This window comes from Delphinapterus leucas, chromosome 1, assembly GCF_059928025.1.
Source record: "Delphinapterus leucas isolate spDelLeu-1000000601 "Yukka" chromosome 1, BTC_Dleu_Yukka2, whole genome shotgun sequence".
NCBI classification, from domain to species: domain Eukaryota; kingdom Metazoa; phylum Chordata; class Mammalia; order Artiodactyla; family Monodontidae; genus Delphinapterus; species Delphinapterus leucas.
Window position 1 is genome coordinate 48,313,044 of NC_143129.1, and position 25,963 is coordinate 48,339,006.

The following is a 25,963-nucleotide window of genomic DNA, read 5'->3' on the forward strand; positions in this document are numbered from 1 at the left end:
ATTTGCTAAAATGTGTAAAACCGTATTTAAAATTTGCCCTAACATGCTGGGGACACAAGTGTTAGAAAATGAAACTCTGCCATTTGCTTTTTAAAAAAAATGTATAACCATTTTTTTATTGAAGTAGAGTTAATTTAAAAGGTTGTGGTAGCTTCACGTGTACAGCAAAGTGATTCAGTTTATATATCTATATCTATCTATCTATCAATTCTTTTTCAGATTCTTTTCCATTACAGGTTATTACAAGACATTGAATATAGTTCCCTGTGCTATGCAGTAGGTCCTTGTTGGTTATCTGTTTTATACATAGTAGTGTGTATATGTTAACCCCCAACTCCTAATTTATCCCTCCCCCACCCCGCTAGGCCCTCTGATAGCCATAAGTTTGTTTTCTGTGTCTGAGTTTATTTCTGTTTTGTAAATAAGTTCATTTATATCATTTTTCTTTAGATTTCACATGTAAGTGATAGCATATGATGTTTGTCTTTCTCTGTCTGACTTCACTTAATATGATAATCTCTAGGTCCATCCATGTTGCTGCAAATTCTGCCATTTGCTTTTAATCATGATGGGTATTGGCACCATCTCCCAAATGGCAAAATATTCATATTTAGAGTGAGTAAGGGAGAGAGAGAGACAAAGACAGGGACAAAGAGAGGGCGCGATGGAGAGACAGAGAAATGAAAATGAAAAACAAACAAACTACTGAGGTAGGTCAGTTGCTTATTGAGATCGTTCTCAGTAAGAGATCTTAAGGAACCAAAAGGGTTTAAAAGAAAACCGTCATCTGGATGTTGGCAAATTTTGATGAGCATCAGCCATGTGCAAAGTTCTACTGGGGAAACCAAAAAGAGTAAGGCTCAGTCTGTCCCCTATAAAAGACCTAGATGATGCCCTTACAAGCTAGCATAGAAACTAGGGATCACAAGCCTTTTTTGTTACAGGTATCACTTTCCTCCTTGCTCTGTATTATATAGGCACACATTTTAGCCCTCTTACTGGAAGGTAAACTGCTTGAAGGCAAAATCCATCATCACCTTAACCTCAATGGTAGGGACCAACAGGAAGTCGATTCCCAATGAATTTAAATGAATGAATGGTCACCTGGAATGGACAATCTCATCAGGCAGGTCAGGCAACTCTGTGATCCTGTGGAGGAGAGGCCAGAGGGAGAACACTCAGGAATTCCATCCACTACTGTTTCTGCACCCGCTCTGTGGGCAGCTATAAAATGAATGGCATGCCACCACAGTCCCCTGATGGCTGCATACATAAAATAGTACTTTTGGCTAAGGCAACACCATGATGTAAAAACTAAAGGCTTTTGCATCTAGTTGGCATTCCATAACTGCGGGTTCCGCATCTTCAGATTCAACCAGCTGGGGATTAAAAATATTCAGAAAACAAATCCAGAAATTTCCAAAAAGCAAAACTTGAATTTCCCACACTGGCAACTATTTACATATCATTTACATTGTGTTTAAAATGATTTACACAGTATTTACATTGTATAAGACATTCAAAGTAATCTAGATAGGAGTTAAAGCATGTGCATAGGCTGAGTGTAAATACTATCCCATTTTATGTAAGGGACTTGAGCATCCGTAGATTTTGGTATCCTCAGGGGTCCTGGAAATAATCCCTCAGGATAGCATTTGACCTAGATGAATCCCCAGCCCTCCTGTTACTGTTCCCCAGTTTGGCTTCTCTGGGGCTTGTATTCCTCAGCCATGCTCCTTTCGGCCGAGTCATCAGAAACGGAATCTCAGTATCTCAAGGTTTCCTTCTGCCCTTCCTGCTTAGAGTCACCCCACTTCATTTCTCCAGAAACGTTGTCAATCCACATGGGGTATCCAAAAATCAACCCCACTACTGACTCTGATTTTGGGCAAGTCACTCAACGAGTCAAGGTCTCCATCTTCCCCTTCTCCAAAATGAGAATAATACTGGCCACCCCTCCTACTTCCACCTCAGGATTTTGTGCCACTCAAGTGAGGCAAAATTATATGAACGTGGAGCAAAACTGCAGAATGTTTTCCAGATGCAAGGTGTGACTCTTATCCTGGGCTGTCCAAGGATTTATTCTGGGAAATTGGGATTTTCCCTTGACATTCGTGCGTCTTTGTTTTGCCCACCTATCAAGGCAGAAATTTGCTTTGAGATCTTGAGCAAAAGATACTGTCGTACTACAAATTACCATGATCTAATTAGGCCTCCCTCCATAAATCTGTCATTTGCAAGCCATTCAGGCCTGTTCAGCCCAGCCCTTGATTTAAACTGCTCCAGGAGTCTAGCCGAAGATATGTCCAGGACAGAATCCAACACAATATTCTGGTCTCCTCCCACTGCTCCCTCGAGAATGGGTTGCTCACCAGTTTTGGCCACAATAACAGTTATGTAGAAGAGAGATTCATTATAGTTTGGGCATAGATCTTAACCAGTGCCCATGCAACCTCGTGACAACATTATTTAGCATTCAGATTGGATGTGAGCTCTTACTGGGAAAAGAATATTGCTGAAGATTAGCATTGCTGGGCCCTTGAAGCAAAGAGAGACAGATAGGAAAGATGCATATTTTCTCAGCTGAATTGACAGATGTATGCAGCGTATCCTAAGTATGATGGATACTTTGCAATGACATATAAAACAGAACTATGGTTTTTTTTTAAATTGCTGGTGCTGGCCAAATCAAATAATGTCCATTCCTGGTTGTTCTGGCTGAAGGAGATAAAAAACGGGGTATGGAAAATTCAAAGCAAGGGGCAATCCAAAACTCATTTATACTGGGCTTTAGAATGTGTGTTTATACTTATCTGATGATGGGTGGTGTCTCTGCGGTTCTGGGAATTCATACGTACCAATGTAGCAACACCACTGTGTCCTCCCCTGGAAAATCTAGGAAGCAGAAAAACTCCCCATCTTTCCTCTTCTTACCTCCTTCCCCACTACTGATATTTCTGCTTTGCTAACCTTGCCCCACCATCCACACCCCTACACTTCCACCTTAACATCCTTCCGCACCTCATTCCAGGCTATTTGGGTTTCAAGGTAATGCTCTATGTGCAAAGCAAACAGAAAACGGTGGAATATCAACAAAGCTTTATTAAACAGCTAATGGACTTACACTCCCCGGAGGAGCCGATGCTGGGCTGCTGGGCTGGGAGAGCCCGACACCACGCACGCACACAGTGGGATGTGTCTCTTACAGCTTTCTTTTCCAAGTTGGAACCGGGAAGGACACAGAATAATCATGTATAACAGATGAAGACGGCATTTGGGGATGACAAGGGTGAGGTAGGAAGTGGTAGAGTCAGAGTCCCAGGAGACAATCAGGTGATTCAGTCAGGGGCTGGGAGAGGAATTAGCATTTCGTACAGCTGTAAAGGGGCAGGGGGATAAGATGTCAGAGACCCTGGAAATACTGAGGGGCCACACTGGGCTTTGCCTCCACACCCCTAGAGGGTTTTCTAGGCAAGTCCTTTGTTCTAATGAGCAAAGGCCAACATGAAGATCCCAGTGTTTATCTAAGGGCTGAGGGATGAGGTGATTAGGGAGGAGGAGGGCAGGAGAAACGAAGCAGAAGGATCAGAGGAAAGAAGAGGGAGAGGAATCAACCAGTAAAGGACCGTTTTAGCGTCCCCTTTCACGGGGGCTCAGATTAATGGGGGAGGCGAGCACCCACACACATCAAGGAGAACGCAGAACCAAGGTTTTTAAGCAGAGCTTCGCAGGAAGGAAAGTCTGAGGAAACGTGAGCAGGGGCTCGAAACCTTACTAAGGAAAGGGGTCAATGAATGTTTTCAAAATAAAAAAGGCTGAGAAGAGAACAGTGAACGGGGTGGCACCAGAGGTCAACCGGCACATTCAAGTGTTTTATTGTTGCTATCAAAAAGATGCCTGGAAAGGAAAAGGAGGAAGGGAAAATGCTTTTAAGTTTTAAATTCCTTTTTTCTTCCCTCAAAAAGAGGCATGTGAGCAATGGAGCTGAGTGTTATTTTTGTCTATTTTGGGAGACGATGCTGGTGTCATTGGACTCTAACCAGCCAGGGAGAGGAGAGGCAAGCAGCCGAGTCCAAGCCTGGATTTCTGAGGCTGAAAGTGGCGGTGATCTGTGTGCACGGAAGCTGGGCACAACTGCAACCAGGATGTGTGCAAGGGAGAGCTCGTGGGCCGCAACCCCTGGGGGATATGATCAAGACGCAGGCAGAGCTGCCATTTTTATGGCTGTGCCCTTTAGCTCTCTCCAGTCTCCAAGGGGGAAAAAAATTCTGGGGGAAATAAAAAACCCTTCCTGAAGGACCGCTCTGGACTCAATGCCAACCTGAGACAGCTGCTGATGGGGAACAACAACATCAAGGACCTACTGTCCCTTCCTGCCCCGCCTCCTCCACCCCTGAAAGAACTGTGAAAAGACCAAGAGTTGGTGAGCAGCCAACAAGAACGAAAGAACTTGCAGCTGGTAAAACCACCTGGGCCTTGTCAAATTCCAGCCAAAACAATCCCTTCCCCCGAGTCTCCCGTTCAGGAGAAGGGGAGAAAATCTGATAATAAGATGAGAATCAAGGGGGTGGAAAGTGAGTCGAGTGGCTCCAGACCAAGCGCTAAGCCGGTCGGGGAAGCGAATAAGGGAGGTCATGCCAATGGAAGTAAAAGCTTTGGTGCTGGTCCTTGAGGAAGAGAGCAACAACTGTGCGCGACCAAGCCAGACGGGCCACACTGAGGATAAAGCTCCCCTGATGAGCAGAGCTTTGCAGCACCGAGGCTGATGTCTGGATCCGTGTGGCAAATGGTGCAAGAAGGGTGGCACCTTCAAATGCAGGGTGCCCATGGGAATATCCCAGAAAGGGCCCCCTCACCCTTTCCAATTTCAAAATCAAAAGCTGTCTAGAGGTTTAATGCTCCCCAGTTGGCACTGCTTATCTGCCATGCTTGATCTACCTGGGATATTTTTGTTCAGAAGGCCAAGGTCCCGTGGCCAGGCTTCATAAAAGGTGTGTGAATGACAGTAATAAAGAAGGCATTTGAGGATCATGGAGAAACAACACATCTTCGAAGGAGACGTGTCCTCAGATTCGGTCTCCAATGGGAGTTCCTCCTCTTTCAACCCCATTTCTTTTCTTTCTTCCGCTTGCTGAGAACGCTTTCTTTCTTCCAATGCCGTCATAAGTTTAGTTATCATTCCTCTAGCAGGGGTGTTTTAAAGTAATCACCCATTCATTTGAAGTGCTAATAAGTGCTGGTGCTAAAATTAGAAAGTTCTCCTTGTCCTTTGAAGATTAGCTGAATCTCTAACTAATGTTATCATTGGCCAGGTAATGTTGGCCCTGAACCTGAACTGAATTTTTGCTGGCATCTCCAGCTGAAATCCACATCACAGTTATAGCCATTAAAGATTAGTAGGTCGTTCCCTGTGTTAAGACTTCATTTTCAAAGTATTTACTCATTTCACTGATGAGTGCCACCCTGTCTGGCTTTTTCATTAGAGCACCCAAGAGAATGCTATGACCAGAAGGGTGGCGAGAATAAATAAACCCATGGTCAGCGTCCATTGTAAACACCCAAAGCAATGTCCTATCATTTATCATGGGAAGTAGTGGTGCAATTGGTGAAAATAGAGAAAGAGGGTTTCTTTTTTTCTAGTATTGATATTAATATCTTCCATTTTCTATACAAAAGTAAATCTTCATCATAACAAATTGAAATAATAATTATTCAATAATAATTGAAATAGAACAAATTTTTTAAAAAAATTTTATTGGGGTATAATTGCTTTGCAATGGTGTGTTAGTTTCTGCTTTATAACACAGTGAATCAGTTATACATATACATATGTTCCCATATCTCCTCCCTCTTGCGTCTCCCTCCCACCCACCCTCCCTATCCCACCCCTCTAGGCGGTCACAAAGCACCGAGGTGATCTCCCTGTGCTATGCGGCTGCTTCTCACTAGCTATTTTACATTTGGTAGTGTATATATGTCCATGCCTCTCTCTCACTTCATCCCAGCTTACCCTCCCCCCTCCCCGTGTCCTCAAGTCCATTCTCTACGTCTGCGTCTTTATTCCTGTCCTGCCCCTAGGTTCTTCAGAACAATTTTTTTTTTTTAGATTCCATATATATGTGTTAGCATACAGTATTTGTTTTTCTCTTTCTGACTTACTTCACTCTGTATGACAGACTCTAGGTCCATCCACCTCACTACAAATAACTCAATTGAAATAGAACAAATTTTAATAATATGTTTATTAAAAGCACAATGCTTTTAATGGTAACAGTGCATTTGTGGTATTCCTGCAGAAGGCATGCAACTTAAATCTCATTATGAGCAAACGAATCCAAATTAAGGGATTTTCTACAAAATAATTGGCCCGTACTCTTCAAAAAACGTCAAGGTCAAGAAAGACACAGAAAGCCTGAGGACCTGCTCCAGATTAAATGAAACTAAAGAGTCATGATCACTAAATGAAATGCATGATCCCAGGTTGGATCCTGGACCAAGAAGAAAAAGACAGCTATGAAGAAATTCCTGAGAAACTTAATGAAATTTGAATATGGATTCTGTAATAGTATAGTATTAATGTTTAATTTTCTGATTCATTTTAATATTTTACTATGGTTATATAAGAAATGTCTTTGTTCTTAGAAAATAACACTGAGATAAAAAGAGGAAAAGGGACACTATATTTCCAACTTAACTCTCCAGTGGTTCAGAAAGAAAAGATAATATGCATACATAGATGAACATACAGAGAGAATGATAAAGCAAGGGGGCAAAATGGAAACAATTGGTTAATCTGGGTAAACATGCATATAGGAGGTCTTTGGACTATTCTTACAACTTTTCTTTAAGTTTGGAATAATATTTTAAAAAGCAAAATTGTATCCAGTTTCCTGCCTTGGAGATAACTATTTACATATTTACAGTTCAATGCATATTCTGTGGTAAGCAGATTCTAAAATGGTTCCAAATGCACTCAACCTCCTGGTATTCAAGCCCTTGTGTGATCCCCTCCCGCTGTGTGTGGGCTGAAGCTAGTGACTTGTGTCTAAAGAACAGAATACTGCAAAAGTGATGGATGTCACTTTTGAAATTTGGCTGCAAAGGTCCTTGACATCCATCTTGCTCACACTCTCTCTGGCTCTTCTCACTTGCTCAGTCTAAGGAAAGTCAGCCACCATGTTTCAAGTTGCCTTAAGGAGAGGCCCACCTGACAAGGAACTAAGGGTGGTCTCCAGCCAACAGCCATCAGAGATCTGAGGCCCTCGGTGCAACAGCAGACAAGGAACTAAATCCTGCCAACAACCCCAAGCATGAACTTGAAAGCTGATCCCTCCTTGGTTGAGCCTTGAGACAACTGCAGCCCTGGCCAACACCCTGATATCAGCCTTTAGAGAGGCCCTGAGCCAAAGGACCCAGTTAAGCTATAGCAGGATTCCTCACCCAGGAATATGGGTTAGTGTTAATATTATAAAGTAATATAATATTACTTTAATGCAGTACGATTTGGGGAAATTTATTATGCAGAAATAAGTAATACTTTCACCAACTTTCTCCTCTTCTTGTATGTGTTTTTTTTTTTTTTTCTTTCTTTCTTTTCTTGTAGGGGAGGAGGTTACAGCATCATGGAGAGCTTTCCATGTCATTATGTAAAACATTATTTCATTATTTTTAACAGCCAGTGTTGTTAGGTATTGTCCAGATTCTGCATTGCAAGGGAGCACCTGGCAGAGGGGGGGGTAGTGGGAGTTAAAATCTAGTCTGTGCTCCATTCACCAAATTGTGCTTCCCAGCCTTTGGCTCTGTTTATCCAGAGGAGGGGGTATCCTTTTCTAATTTACATAAAGGTGCCCTCTGGGCTAGTAGCATCCTGTTAACAGCTGCATAATATTCCATGGTATGGACATACTATAATTTACTTAACTAACCTCATCTTGCTGGCCATTTAGATTGCTTCCCGTGTTGTTATTGCAATAACCATAATAATATAATAAACTGCAGTGAACATCCTTGTATATAGATCCTTGTATTCCTGTTCAAACATTTCTGTAGAAAAGATTCCAAAATGGGGTTCCTGGACCACAGATTGTGTTCCTCATTAATTTTGATAGATCCTGACAAATTAACTTTACGAAAGGTTTTCACCTTGTTTATACTCCTAGCAAGTATAAAGAAGTGGCTTATTTCCTTATCCTCTCACCAACACTGGATGAGATCAATCTTTTAAATATTTGCCAATCTGATAAGTAAAAAATTTTATCTCAGTTTTATAGATCATTTGTAGGAAACCAAATATTCCTAACTTTATGACTCTGAGTCAGGACAATTTCCTAGTAATACTGAGTCAATTTTTTCCCTCAAATATGCAGGCAATGTTGAATAAATCTGTTAGAGATCAGAGAAGAGACCTTACCCAACCAACGTCTGTTCACTCAATCCTATCTCTTGTGTGAAATGTGAGTAGAAGAGAGAAATACAATGCCAAGTGAGGGTAGTGAAGTGTAGAATCTCAGCAAATGTCTTCCAGCATTTGACTTTCTGATCATGTCTCTATAAAAATTTTATTGACTCTTCACCAGATTTGCTTGTTTAGCCGCCACCAGCCCCTTTGCAAATAAGATCACTTTCATTCAACTATTTTGATGTAGGTTATGTGAGCAGAACCAAATGCTAGTGAGAATATCAGGGTTTAGGACACATGTGACTGTAAGCCTTGCTCTTCCATTAGGGGAGTATTTTAGTCCAAGTGCTCTGGGAAGCAGACGTGCATAAGAATTTTATTAGAGGAAAGTTCTGTGATAGAAAATGACGAAGGAACCAGGGAAAGCAGGAAGATCTGCCAGGCAGTGATGCAAGTCTTAGCCCAAGGGAAGGGGAAAAAGAGGGTAAATTGGGTAGACGCATCCTAGACTCCCATGTAGTCTATGGAAGGTTCAGCAAGACTTCGGGAAATCCTCAAACCAAGCCAGCCATCAGAGGAGTCCGGTGTCTCCCAGAGTGCAATCTGCCTTAGTATTCTTGCCACACCCAGTCATTGGCTGGGGAGAAGCTCCAGGGAAGCACAGCCCTGGTGTGAATGGGGCGGTAGATTTCAGAGCACAGAAGCTAGAGGCCTTGGTCAATTGCACTTCCTAGAATTGGAGACCTCTTAACTCACTGTCAAGGCCACCACCACACATTCTCAGTGAGCTCATCTGCGGTCAGAGCCTCAGTAGAATTATAACGATAGAAAATAAAGAGGGAATTTGTGCTTCCGTTTTGGTTTCTTGCTTCCATGAGTTCTATGCAACTGCTTGCCTTACTTCCAAATAAATGAAAGAAAGCCTTTCTCTCTGGTTAATGATTGTACAACTTTCCTAAGTCTCACAGGTAAAAGATGAAGACTTGTAAAACAGAGAAGTAGCTGGAACTCTGTGAGCAAGAAACAAAGAAATGAACAGCAATTGGGGGATATAGAAGAGCAAAGAAGAAAGAAGAGGGGAAGTCAGAGGAAACCTAGAAATCCCCAGAGGTAGGTGGCCTGAGAGAAATTCCCAGCAAAAGGCTGGGTGAAGGGTATTGAAGAGTAAGAATGTCCAGTCATCAAAATAATGATTATTTTATGCAAAGCACCAGCATCAGATATACAAATTGCCAGGTTTTTTTTTTTTTTTTAACTAGGTTTATAAGTGCTAGGTTTTGGGGAGAGAAGGTTAAATACTAGTTCCTCTCTAAAATATATGTCTTAGATATTATGTTTGAGTTCATTTCACCTCATCTCCAGGGGGACATTTTGTTATGCTGAACTCTAAGGAACAGTCCAATTTCTTTTGTTAAATTCGAATTTATCTTTATCAAATACTCTTCTAGAATGTTTATACAACAGAACTTGGAAATATCTTGTGCTGTGCAAATAGTGTCAGAATTGTTCAATCTGTATATATGTTTGGACCGGTCAAATCTCACCTTTCAGATTGTAATGTCTTTAGGAGTATCTCTAAAATATAAATATTTCTGTAGCCCCTGCATTTGTCACACCAGAATTATTATTTGATTATGATCACGATGTTTGAATCCTGAAGTGTAAGTACAAAAGTAAAATATTTTATACACACGTTAATACAAATCCAGTGGGCTCCCCCTTATCTATTTCCGTTGTTGTATCTCTGCTGCATTTGATACTGTTAATCAATCACTTATTGAATGAGGCTTCTTCCTGGGCTCCCATTATATCAACTTCTTGGCTCTCCTCCTAGCTCCCTGCTTCCTCTTTCTCCCCAGCTATATTTGGCCTTCTATCACCTCTTAATTTTGAATATCACACATCAATCTTTCTGAAGCTGTCCTTTCCGTTGCTCCGATTCCCACCTCTAACCTAATGCTCCTGTTTTACGTTCCCAAATCTTACTTTGCTTTGATCCTGTAGCTTCTACGTCCTCCAGGACGTTTCCTCTCAAACATTCTGCCATCACTGCTCATTCACTTTGGTCCAAAGCCTTCTCTTGCTATCACTTATCAATGTCACTACCATTGTCTTTCACTCCTGCAAAGCAAACTTTGATGATACTACTCACATTTATTCACATCTGACTGCTTTACCAAGTGGTGTTTCTCTTTTCTTTATGAGACAATATTTCAGCCACCTGTCTTATCCCAAGCCCTCAGCTTAAGGAGTTTGTGTGGTCCTCTAAGCTCGGCTCAAATCCCCTTACTCCATTTAAGAGAAATCTCAGGGTCTCTCCCAATGTTTCCAGAGTTGTCTGGAGATCTTCCATTTCAGCTCGTCATTCCTGGCTCCTATTTCCTGCTCTCTGGTGAACCTTCAATCTCCCTCACAACTCACCTTTGAAGCTGTTCACAATCTGTACCCCGAAGGGACCCCAATAGGATGTGACTGCTTTGCTTAATTTTACCCCAAACACCTCACATCCAACAAAGCCCTTTGAGTAAACTTAACTGAAGATTTCAATAGTAATGACAAGGGGCCCAGGCAAATGCCCTCAGAGCAGACAACAAAACTAAATATTCGACTTCTCTGCTTTCGAGAGTTATGTATTCATTTGTGTCACCAGGGAATATACACTAACCATTCCTTATACTAGGGCTCCAACCCCCAACATCTTTATGAGTTCTAGCTCTCATTTAATCTCCTGCCTTATTCTCAACTTACCCACTCTCAACCCCCAAAGTTCCTTTTCATCTAAGTGGGTAAAGTAGATAAAGTGGAACCAACTGTTAAAGACTCTTGAAACAGTTTAGTTATCACTTTGTCTCATAATATTGAGAGCTTGTTACAAGTGGGTTTCACATCTGAGTCATTTTTGTAATCCCTATGGAGTCTGGCCTGATGCCTGCCACATAGTAGGCTCTTGATAAATGGCTAATAAATTTAATTTGGATTAAATTTAATTCTCTTTGGAAATGGGAATCGTTCTTTTCACCCTGTAATTTACCTTTCAAGGACAATGACTGTACTCTGAAAACTCACTCCAACAGGTAGTTCCCTTAGTAACGTTCAAAAACATATGATACCGTATGCTAACACATATATATGGAATTTAAGAAAAAGAAATGTCATGAAGAACCTAGGGGTAAGACAGGAATAAAGACACAGACCTACTAGAGAACGGACTTGAGGATATGGGGAGGGGCAAGGGTAAGCTGGGACGAAGCGAGAGAGATGCATGGACATATATACACTACCAAACGTAAGGTAGATAGCTAGTGGGAAGCAGCCACATAGCACAGGGAGATCACCTCGGTGCTTTGTGACCGCCTGGAGGGGTGGGATAGGGAGGGTGGGAGGGAGGGAGACGCAAGAGGGAAGAGATATGGGAACATATGTGTATATATAACTGATTCATTTTGTTGTAAAGCAGAAACTAACACACCACTGTAAAGCAATTATACTCCAATAAGGATGTTAAAAAAAAAATATGATATACTATATGATACCAAATAACCTTTTGGTTTGATTTTTTTGACCTTGAAATAATCAATTCCTTGGAGCTATGTAGTAGAAAGTTTTGATGAATTAACTCAGTTAATATTCATTAGGCGCCATCTGTGTGTAAAGGCCTATGCTAGGAGCTTTGTGGGATCCAAAGCTAATTCACACATGATCCTGACTCAGGATGCCTTTGATCTATAGAGGTGACAAGGATATGGATTCAAATCGTTATAAGGCAAATGTATAGTGAGCAGAGGGTGTTGACTCTCAGTTGGTGTAGTTAAAGTGTGGCTCGAAGCTTCAGGGACATAGGTGTCTGGGTATGCTAGTAGTGGTGCTGACCACCCCTTCTACTTGAGCTTGTGCTGACATTAACATGTTGTTATCAGAGGGCTTATATCAATTCCATTTGCTTTCTTTTTATACTTTATCTTGAAAAGCTCACAGTTTTTAATATCTTTATAGAGCAAATAGATCTTGACTTAGATTTCACATTTCCATGGCTTCTCTGAACAAAAAAAAAATTATTTTTCAGTCAACACAACTAACACTGTACTCTTGCCCATGGAGGGGATCAGCAATGGTCCTTATGATCTCAACTAATCAAACCTGACCACCTCCAGGTGAGAAAGGGCCACTTGGTTGGACTCCATTGAAACACTGAAACTGCCTCTGTAACGCCCTTGCCAAGCGACTGTGCACCTATGATTGGATACCTCCAATGAAAAAGGCCTCACTGCCTCTTGAGGCTGCCCATTCTAATGTCACAGTCTCCCTTAGAAATGTCCTCCTTTATACTGTGTGAACATCTATCTCCCAGCATCTTCATCCACTGTGGAGTCATCCAGAAAACATCCAGAAAAAAACTCTCATCACTTTTCCAATGATGAGGGCTGTCTTTGACAGTAACTGTGTTGCTCCCCTAATGAGTTTTCTCTTCTCCAGACTAAAACTTCCCGTGCCTTCAACCACACTTCATTAGACTGGGTTTTGAGTCTTTTTCTAGCCTGCACACCTTCTTTGGAACATTCTATATTTTCCTTTTTAAAGTATAGCATCTGGGGACTTCTCTGGTGGCGCAGTGGTCAAGAATCTACCTGCCCAATGCAGGGGACACGGGTTCGAGCCCTGGTCCGGGAAGATCCCACATGCCACAGAGCAACTAATCCTGTGCACCACAACTACTGAGCCCACGTGCCACAGCTACTGAAGCCCGCACACCTAAAGCCCGTGCTCCTCAATAAGAGAAGCCACTGCAAGGAAAAGCCTGCTCACCGCAATGAAGAGTAGCTCCCGCTCGCCACAACTAGAGAAAGCCCGCGTGCAGCAACGAAGACCCAACGCAGCCAAAAATAATTAACTAAATAAATTTACATATAAAAAAAGTATAGCATCTGGATGACATATTTCATGCATGTTCTAAATACTACAGACTAAGACAAGACAATCACCTCCCTAATTTTAAACATGAGCTACTATAATGCCTACTAAAAACACTTTCTTTTTTTTTGTGGGGTGGAATGTCATTCACAGAATTTTTTTGTGTTGAGCTTTATGTTACTTAAACTCTCTAACTCTTCTTCACATGTGCTATGGCTAAGCTGTAAGTATTTGGTATATGGTAGGAGCTTGACAAATGTTAGCTCTCATTATTAGCAGTTATCCTTTTTTGTGACAGTGAATTTGATAATTTCAAGTTAGGATAAAACTTGCTCAAATGTGGTATTTTGTACCTCACATTCCCGTCAGTTCCTCAAAGATCTCAGACAGAGCTACAGTGACCAAATTTACAGGTCCTTTCGTGACCTGGAACCTAATTTTTCTTGGCAAAAAATTATTTCTCTACTTATATACCTTAAGAGAATCTGTAATCTCTACTTTCCAGTTAGTGAAATCTGATGCTTATTGGTTACTGATGCTACATGTAATGCTAGGTGACGGAGGTACAGGAACCAGGCATTGCAATCCTTGGTCTCAAGGATCCACAATCTAAGGCAAGAGGCAGACGCATAATATGTAGTAGTAGTCAGTGTTATTGAGGAGAAATAAAATCAGTGGGCACTTGTCCATCTGGGCAATAGTCAGAGCATTTGACAGCTAAATAGCTCCACTCTGTCATCATCTTGAAGCCAAAGTGGGCGAGTCAGAGGTAAACTGATAGATGGTGTGGTGCTAATTTCCCAGAGAGAACATGAGGGAGGTGGGCGGGGCTCAGTCCAAGAAGGCAGAGCACAGGGAGGACCAGCCCCGGGCTTTAGCGCCAAGAGAAGGGTCTGGAATCTAAAACATGGCACAAACGAACCTATCTACAAAACAGAAACAGATTCACAGGCATAGAGACTTGCGGTTGCCAAGGGGGAGGCGGGGAAGGAGAAGGATGGACTGGGAGTTAGGGGTAAAAAAATTTAAAAAATCGGCAGGCGTAGAAGAAGATTCAAATGTTCATTGTAGCCATTGTCAGAGGAAGTCACTTATGGCTAAAGCCTGTTATGCTGGATCCAAAAGGATAACTAGAAATTTGCCAGATAAAAATTTAAATGGAAAAAGACACAGAAGGAACAGCAGTTATTACAGTTATTAGAGCAAATTATTTTCCTCAGATACCACCGTCAATCAATTCTTCGCTCAGGATCTTCCATGGATTCTCTCCTCCTGTCATATTTATTCTAGACTACTCAGCCTAACCTTTAAGACCTCTACTAGTGCTTTCAATGATTCATTCAACAAATATCTATTGAGTGCCCCTATGAGCTATATGAGCCAGGGCCCAGACATGAGTTTAGTTCTAGGCATTAAAAATGAAGCAGAAGGGACTTCCCTTGTGGCACAGTGGTTAAGAATCCACCTGCCAATGTAGGGGACATGGGTTTGAGCCCTGGTCCGGGAAGATCCCACGTGCCACAGAGCAACTAAGCGCGTGCGCTACAACTACTGAGCCTGCGCTCTAGAGCCTGCGAACCACAACTACTGAGCCCACATGCCACAACTACTGAAGCCCGTGAGCCTAGAGCCCATGCTCAGTGTCAAAGAGAAGCCACTGCAATGAAAAGCCCGCGCGCCACAACGAAGAGTAGCCCCCGCTCGCCACAACTAGAGAAAGCCCTCGCACAGCAACAAAGACCCAAAGCAGCTAAAAATAAAAAGATTTTTTAAAAATGGAACAGAAAACAAAATTAAAAGCTTTAACCTCAAACTTGTTCTCAACCTGTGCCTCCCTGGAGCTTACCTGCTGGTAAAAAGAAACAAGGAAAAAATAAATGAGTTAAATATATAGATGTGTCAAGAAATGCCTGACAGGGGTGGAGGGGTGATCAAGGAAGACCTATCTGAGAAGCAGGCACTGAAGCAAAGAACTGAAGGAGGTAAAGAGGGAAGCACACTCCAGGCCAAGGCAGTAGTGAGAGCAAAAGCTCTGAGGCAGGAGTGTTGGAATGTGGCTGAAGAAAATTTGGAGGCAATTTGGATTGGAGCCAAGTGAGTAAGAGGGAAAAGAGTGGGAAATGAGGTCAGAGAGGTGAGGCGTTGTAAGGACTTTGGTTTTATTCTGAGTAAGAGACGGGAACTATGAAGGGTTTTGAGCAGAAGAGTGATGTGACCCAATGTGTTTTCATAGGATCATTCTGGCTACAGAGTTAGGAGGAGGTGAGGGCAGAAAGACAGAGAATGGATCAGAGGCTACTGGACCATCCCAGGTGCCAGATGATGGGGTTTGGACCAAGATGGTGGCATGATGGTAGCAAAAAATAATGTAGTTTGGGTTTAATTTGAAGGTTGAGCTGAAAATATATGCTTATGAATTCAATATTGAACATGAAAGGGAAAAGACAGACAGAGAGAGAGTGAAACAGTCAGAGGTGACTCCAAGGATTTGGGCTTAAGCAAAAAGTTTGCACTTATCATTCACTAAGATGGGAAAGACTGTTGAAGAGATAGGTTTGCAGAGAAATTTATGTTAAGCCTGAGATGCCTATTAGATATCCAAGTGGAGATATCAAGTAGGCAGTTGGATATAGTTGTTCCAGGGAGAGTACAGGGCTAGAGATAGGAATGTGGGAGTGTGATAGGTCCTCGGCTGCCATAACAAAATGCCACAGATTGGGTGGCTAAAACAAGAGAAATTTGCTTTCCTACAGTTCTGCAGCCTGGATGTCCAAGATCAAGGTGTCCCCTGAGGTCTCTCTCCTTGGCTGGCGGATGAACCCCTCCTTGCTGTGTCCTCACATGGTCATTTCTCTATGCATGCTCATCCCTGGTGTCTCTTTGTGTTTCAGAATCTCCGCTTCTTATAAGGATACCAGTCAGACTGGATTAGAGCCTGCCCTAACAACCTTATTTTAACTTAATCATTTCTTTAAATGCTCTATCTCCAAATACAGTCACATTCTGAGGTACTGGCAGTTAGCGTTTCAACATATGAATCTTGAGAAGGCACAATTCAGCCCGTAACAGGGAGCCATCAGCTTATTGAAAGGGATTCGATGAGATCATTAAGGCTGTGAACATAGAGAAAGGAGAGAAGAGGCGTGAAGATGAGCTCTGGTGCTCTTCGATGTTTAGAGGTAAGGGCGATAAACAGGAACCAGGAAAGGAGAATGGGAAAGGGTGGCCAGCAAGTTAGAGGAAATCCAGAAACATATGGTAACCTAAGAGCCTAGTAAGGAGATGCTCAAGGAAAGTCATCCACATCGTTAAGTGCTTCTGAGAGACAAGATGGGGACTGAGAAGCGACTGTCAAATTTAGACACACGGACGTTATTAGTGACCTTGATGAGAGCAGTTTTGGTGACTGGCGTGGGAAGAAAGGCAGACTGGAGTAGAGTGAGAATTGGAGAGGAATTGTGACATTGAATACCACCAGTTCTTTTGATTTTTTGCCATTAAGGAGAGTAGAGTAAAAGGTAAAGGGGGATAAGAGGTCAGGGCAGAGGATTTTTTAAGATGGGGATAAATAGCAATATGGGTCGTATGTATGCTGATGGGATTGATGCATTACAAAGGAATAAATGGATGATACAGAATTGCTGGAGTGATGTCTTTGAGTAGCAAGACACAAAGCAACATGTAGTATCAACTAGCCAAAGTAAAGCGGTCTTCCTTACCTAGCAACCTATATATTGAAGGTAGAGCACATAGTCCAAAGGCAGGTGGGTGGGTAGATGTGGTGGTAAAGTTTATAGATTTCCCTACTGAGCACGGATGGGAGGGGAGATATCGCATACTGAGGAAAGAGAAGAAGTTGTGAAATAGCTGTCTAGATGAGAAGGAAAGTGAGTGAACTAGGGAATTATAGTAGAATTGGCAGCCAACACTGACAGCCAGCTTGAAATTAGTCATCCTGAGTTTAAACCAAGGCCACTCGCCACAGTTGTGTATTTTTCTCCAGCCATGGTCAGCTAGAAAGGTGTGGGTACCATGCAGGTTGGCAGTTAAATTCAACCAGGGTTGAGGTTTTGCCAGACAAGTCCAGCGAGGAGAGAGGAGGCAGGAGAGTTAGAATGTTACATAGGGGCCGTACTCGAAGAGAAACAAGGACATAATTCAAGCGAGTGCTGGTAAAATGGAAGTAGGATCAAGGGGTTTGCATCCCGGTGGGGTGACTGGAATTACTGGAGTCAGAGTTCTAAAAGGAGAGAGATGGAAAAATCGAAGGGGCTGCTCAGAAAGCTCTTAGCCCAGCTGTATCCTAAATAACAGTTCCATTCCAAAAGCAGGGGCTATGATTTTTACTTATTTTTCTATCCCCAGAAGCACCTTTTAAACAAACTTCATATAATAGACATCTCTTGATGAGCGAACCATTATTGTGTTACTAATTTGACAATTATTTTCAGGAGACAAGGTGAGAATAATGGACTTGCACTAACAGAGGCATGAGATCATCTGGGCTCAAAATCAGACTTTGCCCCTTACTTTTGGTTTGTGGGTTCATTTCTTAACCATTGTGAGCTTCACTTGGCTCAGCTGTAAAAGGAGGAAAATAAACGCTGCCCTGCAGTTATTGTGCAGATCAAATGCAATAAGGTATGTGAAAGTGCTTTGTAAACTAAAAGGTCAATTAACAAGAACCTGAAATAGCCACAAGATCGTGAATCACCCGGCAAAGGGAGAAAAGCAAGCCTCCAAGGACTTTTGAGGGGGAACTTTGCTCTCCTTCCAGCCTCTGTGACTAAGACAAGCATCACCCTTGTTGGACCCCAGGCTTTGTTTGCAGGTTTCTTGCTTACCAGTCCCTTCTTTTATGCTCCAAAGTTCCATGTCCCATTGGAGGGGAACAGAGGAAAAGGAAAAGGAAGGGAGAAAGTCAGAGAGGAGTGGAAGAGAGTGGAATGGAAAGAACATTTTCTGAATGCCTACTGAACACCAGGCACTTTGCATAAATTTCATTTCGTCCTCTGTCCACCACTATTTGGTGTTATCCTCCCCATAATTCGATATTATATAATAGACAAAGAAACAGACTCAAAAGTTTAAGTCATTTAACCCAAATCATACAACCAGGAAGTGGTAGAAGAGGGAATCATCCCTTCTCTTTCTGAATCCAAAGCCCAGGGCCTTTCTTACAAATTCTGGGGTGTACAGCTAATTGCAATCACTCTTCTCTGTCCAAGAAAAACTGTCATGTGGGAGAGTTTTCATTTTTTATTGAGGTATATTTGATTTACAACATTAGTTTCAGGTGTACAACATGGTGATTCAATATTTTTATAGACTATAATCCATTTAAACTTATTCTAAACTATTGGCTATTTCCTGTGCTGTACAATATATCCTTGTAGCTTATTTATTTTATACATGTAGCTTGTACATCTTAATCCCATGCCCCTATTTTGCCTCTCCCTCCTTCCCTCTCTCACCGGACAACCATTAGTTTGTTCCCTATATCTGTGGGTCTGTTTCTGTTTTGTTATATTCATTCATTTGTTTATTTATTTTTTGACCACACCACACAGCTTGCAGGATCTTAGTTCCCAGACCAGGGATCGAATCCAGGCCACAGCAATGAAAGCACTGAGTCCTAACCACTGGGACCTCCAGAAAATTCCCTGTTTATTTTTTAGACTCCACATTTTTTAGATTCCACAACTACTGTATGTTATCACACATAGTATTTGTATTTCTCTGTCTGGCTTATTTCACTAGACATAATACTCTCAAGGTCCATCTATGTTTTATAAGGCAAAATTTCAAAATTTCATTCTTTTTTATGGTTGAGTAATATTCCATTGTATGAATGTGTGTATATTTGGGTTGGCCAAAAAGTTCCTTTGGTTTTTAAGTAAAAGTAAAAGACACAATTTTCATTTTCACCAAGCACTTTATTGAACAATGTATTCACCATTTTGTTCCACTACCTTCTGCCATTTTTCAGGCAACTTCATAATTCCATCTTCCCAAAACTTTTTATCTTTATGAGCAAAGAACACAGGTGTCTTTTACGGTATACCAGGGAATTGAAATTTTTTCCATTAAGAGAATTTTGTAAAGACCGAAATAAATGGAAATCTGAAGGTGCAATGTCTGGTGAATACAGTGGATGAATCAAAACTTCCCAGCCAAGCTATAACAAATTTTGCCTGGTCATCAAAGAAACATGCAGTCTTGCGTTATCCTGATGGAAGATTATGCGTTTTCTGTTGACTAAATCCGGGTGCTTTTTGCTGAGTGCTGCTTTCAGTTGGTCTAATTGGGAGCAGTACTTGTCGGAATTAATTGTTTGGTTTTCTGGAAGGAGCTTATAATAGACGAGTCTCTTCCAATCCCACCACATACATAACATCACCTTCTCTGGATGAAGGCTGGCCTTTGGTGTGGTTAGTGGTGGTTCATTTTACTTGCCCCACGATCTCTTCCATTCCACATTATTGTACAGTATCCACTTTTCATCGCCAGTCACAATTCGTTTCAAAAACAGAACATTTTCATTACGTTTAAGTAGAGAATTGCATGTGGAAATACAGTCAAGAAGTTTTTTTTTCACGTAACTTATGTGGAAAATCATTTGCACCAAGCGATTGGTTATGTTAATCAAAGTGATTAACATAACCAATCGCTTGGTGCAAATGATTTTCAATGCTTCATTTGGATATTTTGAGTATGTCGGCTATCTCCCGGGTGGTATAATGTTGATTGTTCTCAATTAATGTCTCGACTTGATCACTATAACTTCAACTGGTCTATCTGACCATGGAACATCATCCAGCGAAAAATCTCCAGCACAAAACCTCGAAAACCACTTTTGAAACGTTCGATCAGTCACGGCACCTTCTCCATACACTGCACAAATCTTAGTTTTGCGTTTCAGTTGCATTTTTACCTTTCTTGAAATAATAAATCATAATATGCCGAAAATGTTGCTTTTTTCTTCCATCTTCAATATTAAAATGGCTACACAAAAATTCACGAATTTTGTTTTTTTTAAAAGCATGCTGATATGACAGCTGTCACAATACAGTCTAACAAAATTGTTTTGAATGAAGTTAAAGACAACTAAGCACTACTAAAGCCATCTTATGAAAAAAACCAAACCAACTTTTTGGCCAACCCAATATATATATATGTATAGATATACATATATATGTATATATCACACCTTCTTTATCCATTCATCTGTTGATGGACACAGGTTGCTTCCATATCTTGGCTATTGTAAATAATGCTGCTGTGAATTTTGAGATGCATGTATTTTTTCAAATTACTGATTTCATTTTCTTCAGATATGTACCCAGGAGTGGAATTGCTGGATCATATGGTAGTTTTATTTTTAGTTTTTGAGGAACTTCCATACTGTTTTCCATAGTGGCTGCACCAATTTATGCTCCCACCAACGTGTATGAGGGTTCGCTTTTCTCTAAATCCTCCCCAAAGCTTGTTATTTGTGGTCTTTTTGATGATAGTCATTCTGACAGGTATGAGGTAATATCTCACTGTTGTATTGTTTTGCATTTCTATGATGATGGGAGATGTCGAGCACTTTTTCATGGCCTGTTGCCCATCTGTATATCTTCTTTGGGCAAACGTCTATTTAGGTCTGTTGCCCGCTTTTTGATTGGGTTGTTGTTGGTTTTTTTTTTTTTTGGAATTGAGTTTTATGAGCTGTTTATATATTTTGGATATTAATACTTTATTGGTCATTTCATTTGTGAATATTTTCTACCATTCCATAGATTGTCTTTTGATTTTGTCAGTAGTTTCCTTTGCTGTGCAAATGCTTTAAGCTTAGTTAGGTCCCATTTGTTTATTTTTCCTTTAGTTTCCTTTGCCTTAGGAGACAGATCTTAAAAAATATTTCTACTATTTATGTCAAGGAATGTTCTGCCTACTTCTAGGAGTTTTATGGTTTCCAGTCTTACATTTAGGTCTTTAATCCATTTGAGGTTTATTTTTGTATATGGTGTGACAAAATGTTCTAATTTCATTCTTTTACATGTAGCTGTCTAGTTTTCTCAGCACCACTTATTGAAGAAACTGTTCTTCCCCATTGTATATTCTTGCCGATTTTGTCATAGATTAACTGACCATAGGTACATGGGTTTATTTCTGAGCTCTCTATTCTGTTCCATTGATCTATGTGCCTGTTTTTGTGCCAGTACCATACTGTTTTGATGACTGTAGCTTTGTAGTATAGCCTGAAGTTCTAGAGTGTGATACTTCCAACTTTGTTGTTTTTTCTCAAGATTGCTTTGGCTATTCAGGGTCTTTTGTGGTTCCATATAAATTTTAGGATTATTTTTTTCTAGTTCTGTGAAAAAATGTCATGGGTATTTTGATAGGGGTTGCATCAAATCTGTTGATTGCTTTGGGGAGTATGGACATTTTAACAATATTAATTCTTTCAATCTGTGAACACAGAACATTTTTCCATTTCTTTGTATCATCTTCAATTTCCTTTATCAATGTTTTATAGTTTTCAGAGTACAGATCTTTCACCTCCTGGGTTAAATTATTCCTAGGTATTATGTTCTTTTTGATGTGATTTTAAATGGGATTGCTTTCTTGCTTTCTCTTTCTGATAGTTCATTGCTAGTGTATAGAAAAGTGACAGATTTGTGTATATTAATCTTGCATGCTGCAAATTTACTGAAGTCATTTATTAGTTCTAATACTTTTTTGGTGGAGATTTTAGGGTTTTCTACATATAGTATCATGTCATCTGCAAATAGTGACAGTTTTACTTCTCTCCTTCCAAGTTGGATGCCTTTTATTTCTTTTTCTTGTCTGATTGCTGTGGCTAGGACTTTCAACACTATGTTAAATAGAAATGGTGAGAGTGGGCATCCTTGTCCCTGATTTTACAGGAAAAGCTTTCAGCTTTTCACCACTGAGTATGATGTTAGCTGTAGATTTGTCATATATGGCCTTTATTATGTTGAGATATGTTCCTCTATACCAACTTTGATAAGAGTTTTTATCATGAATGGATATTGAATTTTATAAAATGCTCTTTCTTCATCTATTGAAATAATCATGTGATTTTTTAAATTCTTCATTATGTTAATGTGGTATATCACACTGATTGACTTGCAGGTACTGAACCATCTTTGCATCCCAGGAATGAATCCCACTTGATCATGGTGTATGATCCCTGTTATATGCTGTTGAATTTGGTTTGCTAGTATTTTGTTGAGGATTTTGCATCTATAATTGTCAGAAATATTAGCCTGCAAGGGTTTTTTTTGTAGTGCCTTTCTCTGGTTTTAGTATCAGTGTAATGGTGGCCTCATAGAATGAATTTGGGAGTGTTCCCTCCTCTTCAATCTTCAGTTTTTTGGAACAGTTTGAGAAGGATAGGTATTAGCTCTAATTTATATGGTTGGTAGAATTCCCCTGTGAAGCCATCCAGTCCTGGACTTTTGTTCACTGGGAGTTTTTTGATAACTAATTCAATTTCACTACTAGTGATTGGTCTGTTCAAATTGTCTATTTTTTTCCTGATTCACTCTTAAAAGATTGTATGTTTCTAGAAATTGTCCATTTCTTCTAGACTGTCTAATTTGTTGGCATTTAACTGTTTGTAGTATTCTCTTATGATTTTTTTGTGATATCGATTGTGATGTCTCCTTTTTCATTCCTTATTTGGGTTCTCTCTTTTTCTTGAAGACACCTAGCAAAAGGCTCATCAATTTTCCTCATCTTTTCAGGAAACAAACTCTTGTTTTCATTGATCTTTTCTACTATTATTTTTTTGATCTCTACTTTATTTCCTTCTGAACTTTATTATTTCCTTCCTTCTATTGGCTAACTATTGGCCTTGCTTGTTCTTCTTTTTCTAATTCTTTTAGATGGAAGGTTTGGATGTTTATTTGAGATTTTTCTTGTTTCTTGAGGTAGGCTGTCTCTCTTTAAACTTCCCTTTCAGAACTGCTTTTCCTCATCCCATAGATTTTGGAAAGTTGTGCTTTTATTTTCATTTGTCTCAAGGTACTTTCTGATTTCCTCTTTGATTTCTTCATTGATCCATTGATATTTTAGTAGCATGTTGTTTAGTCTCTCTCCACATATTTGTGTTTTTCTCATTTTTCTTCGGGTAATTGATTTCTAGTTTCATACCTTGGTGCTCAGAAAAAAATGCTTGATATAATTCCTATCCTCTTAAATTTGTTGAGACCTGTTTTGTTGACCAGTATGTGATTTATCCTAGATAAAGTTCCATGTGCACTTGAAATGAATGTGTATTCTGCTGTTCTTGGATGGAATGTCCTGTGAATATCGAATAAGTCCTACTGGTCTAATGTGTCATGTAAGACCACTGTTTCCTTATTGATTTTCTGTCTGGATGATCTGTCCATTGATGTAAGTGGGATAGTAAAGTCCCCTGCTATTATTGTATTTTTGTCAATTTCTCCATTTATGTCTGTTAGTATTTGCTTTGTATTTTTAGGTGGACCTGTATTAGATGCATATATGTTAATGAGTGCTATCCTCTTCTTTTATTGATCCCTTCATCATTTTATAATGCCTTTGTCTTTAGTCATAGACTTTCTTTTAAAGTCTATTTTGTCTGATATGAGTCTTGCTACCCCAGCTTTCTTGTTGCTTCCATTTGCATGACATATCTTTTCCAGCCCCTTACCTTTATTCTGTGTCTTTAGTGCTGAAGTGAGTCTCTTGTAAGCAGCATATAGATGGGTCTTGTTTTTTTATCCAATCAGCCACCCTACGTTTTTTGATTGGAGCATTTAGTTCATTGACATTTACAGTGATTATTGATGGGCATGTACTTATTGCCATTTTGTTACTTGTTTCCTGGTTGCTTTGTAGATCTTCTCTGTTCTTTTCTTCTTCTTTTATTTTCTCCCCTGTGGTTTGATGATTTTCTTTAGTGATATGCTTATGTTCCTTTCTCTCTCGTTTTTGTGTATCTATTGTAGGTTTTTGATTTGTAGCTACATGAAGTTCACATATTTAGTCCTATATCTACTCATGCTAAACTGATAATTAAGTTCAAATACATTCTAAAAGATCTACATTTTTTTACTCCCCTCCCCCACATTTTGGGGGGGTTTGATGTCATATTTTATATCTTCATGTTTATCCCTTCACTATTTATTCTAGTTATAGTTGATTTTACAATTTTTGTCTTTTAATATTCATACTAGCTTATTTACGTGGTTGATCCATAGCCTTTACCATGTATTTGCCTTTATTAGTCGGATCTTTCCTTTCCTGTAAATTCTTGCTTCTTGTAGCAGCCTTTTCTTTTCCACTTAGAGTATACTCTTTAACATTTCTTTTAGGATAAATTTATTACTGTGATCTCCTTTAGTTTCTGCTCATCTGAGAAGTTCTTTATCTCTCCTTCAATTCTGAATGATAAATATGCTGGGTAGAATATCCTAGGTTGTAGTTTTTTTCCCACTCAGCACTTTAAATGTAACATGCCACTCCCTTCTTGCCTGCGAAGTTTCTGCAGAAAAATCAGCTGATAACCTTCCTTGTATATGACTCTTTGTTTTTCTCTTGCTCCCTTTAGAATTCTTTATCTTTAAGTTTTGCCATTTTTATGATCTGGGTTCATCTTGTTTGGGATTCTCTCTGCTTCCTATACCTGGATATCATTAAAGTCTCAGCTCAAATATCATCTCTTCTGGGAGAGCTTCTTTGACAAACACATGACTCCATTTGATTCCCCATAATGCTATGTGCTTGCTTTTACTTCCACCATCTCTGTTCCCCCACTACAACACAAGCTCTCTGAGAGCAGTGACCTGGTCTATCTTGTCCACAGCGTATCTCTAGTGCTGACACTAGTGTCCACTGCATAGTGGTCATTCAGTCAACTTTTGTTGAATGAATGGATAAACAAATGAAATCCCTGTCACGTAGCAGTCAGTGACTGCCTAGACTCCTCTCCTGACAGAGAATTCTATACTATTTCTCTGGGAAGTTATTTTATCTTTGGACACATCTTAGACAATTCCTGCATGACATTATGAATTTACCTAACTAGTCAAAATAATAACAGTAATAACTAGTCTATTATTTATTTACTAAGACTAATTCAGGGGTTTCCAAACTGTAACCTCCAAGTGCTATAGCTCTGTGGCTCCAACCCCCAGAAAAAGGCTAAGGGGAAAAGGAAAGACAAGGGACCCCACCATCATTTTAATCATAGTGACAATCCTTTTTTTTTTTTTTTTTTTTTTAGGGAAATGGGGAAGGACGGGATGCCCAATCTCAGAGGAAAAGAAATGACTGAGAAACAGTATGAGGACTTTTTTAAAATAAATTTGTTTATTTATTTTTGGCTGCACTGGGTCTTCGTTGCTGCGCATGGGCTTTCTCTAGTTGTGGCGAGTGGAGGCTACTCTTTGTTGCAGTGCGCGGGCTTCTTATTGTGGTGGCTTCTCTTGTTGCAGAGCATGGGCTCTAGGTGCATGGGCTTCAGTAGTTGTGGCTCGCTGGCTCAGTAGTTGTGGCTCACGGGCTCTAGAGCGCAGGCTCAGTAGTTGTTGCACACGAGCTTAGTTGCTGCGTGGCATGTGGGATCTTCCCGGCCCAGGGATCGAACCCGTGTCCCCTGCATTCGCAGGTGGATTC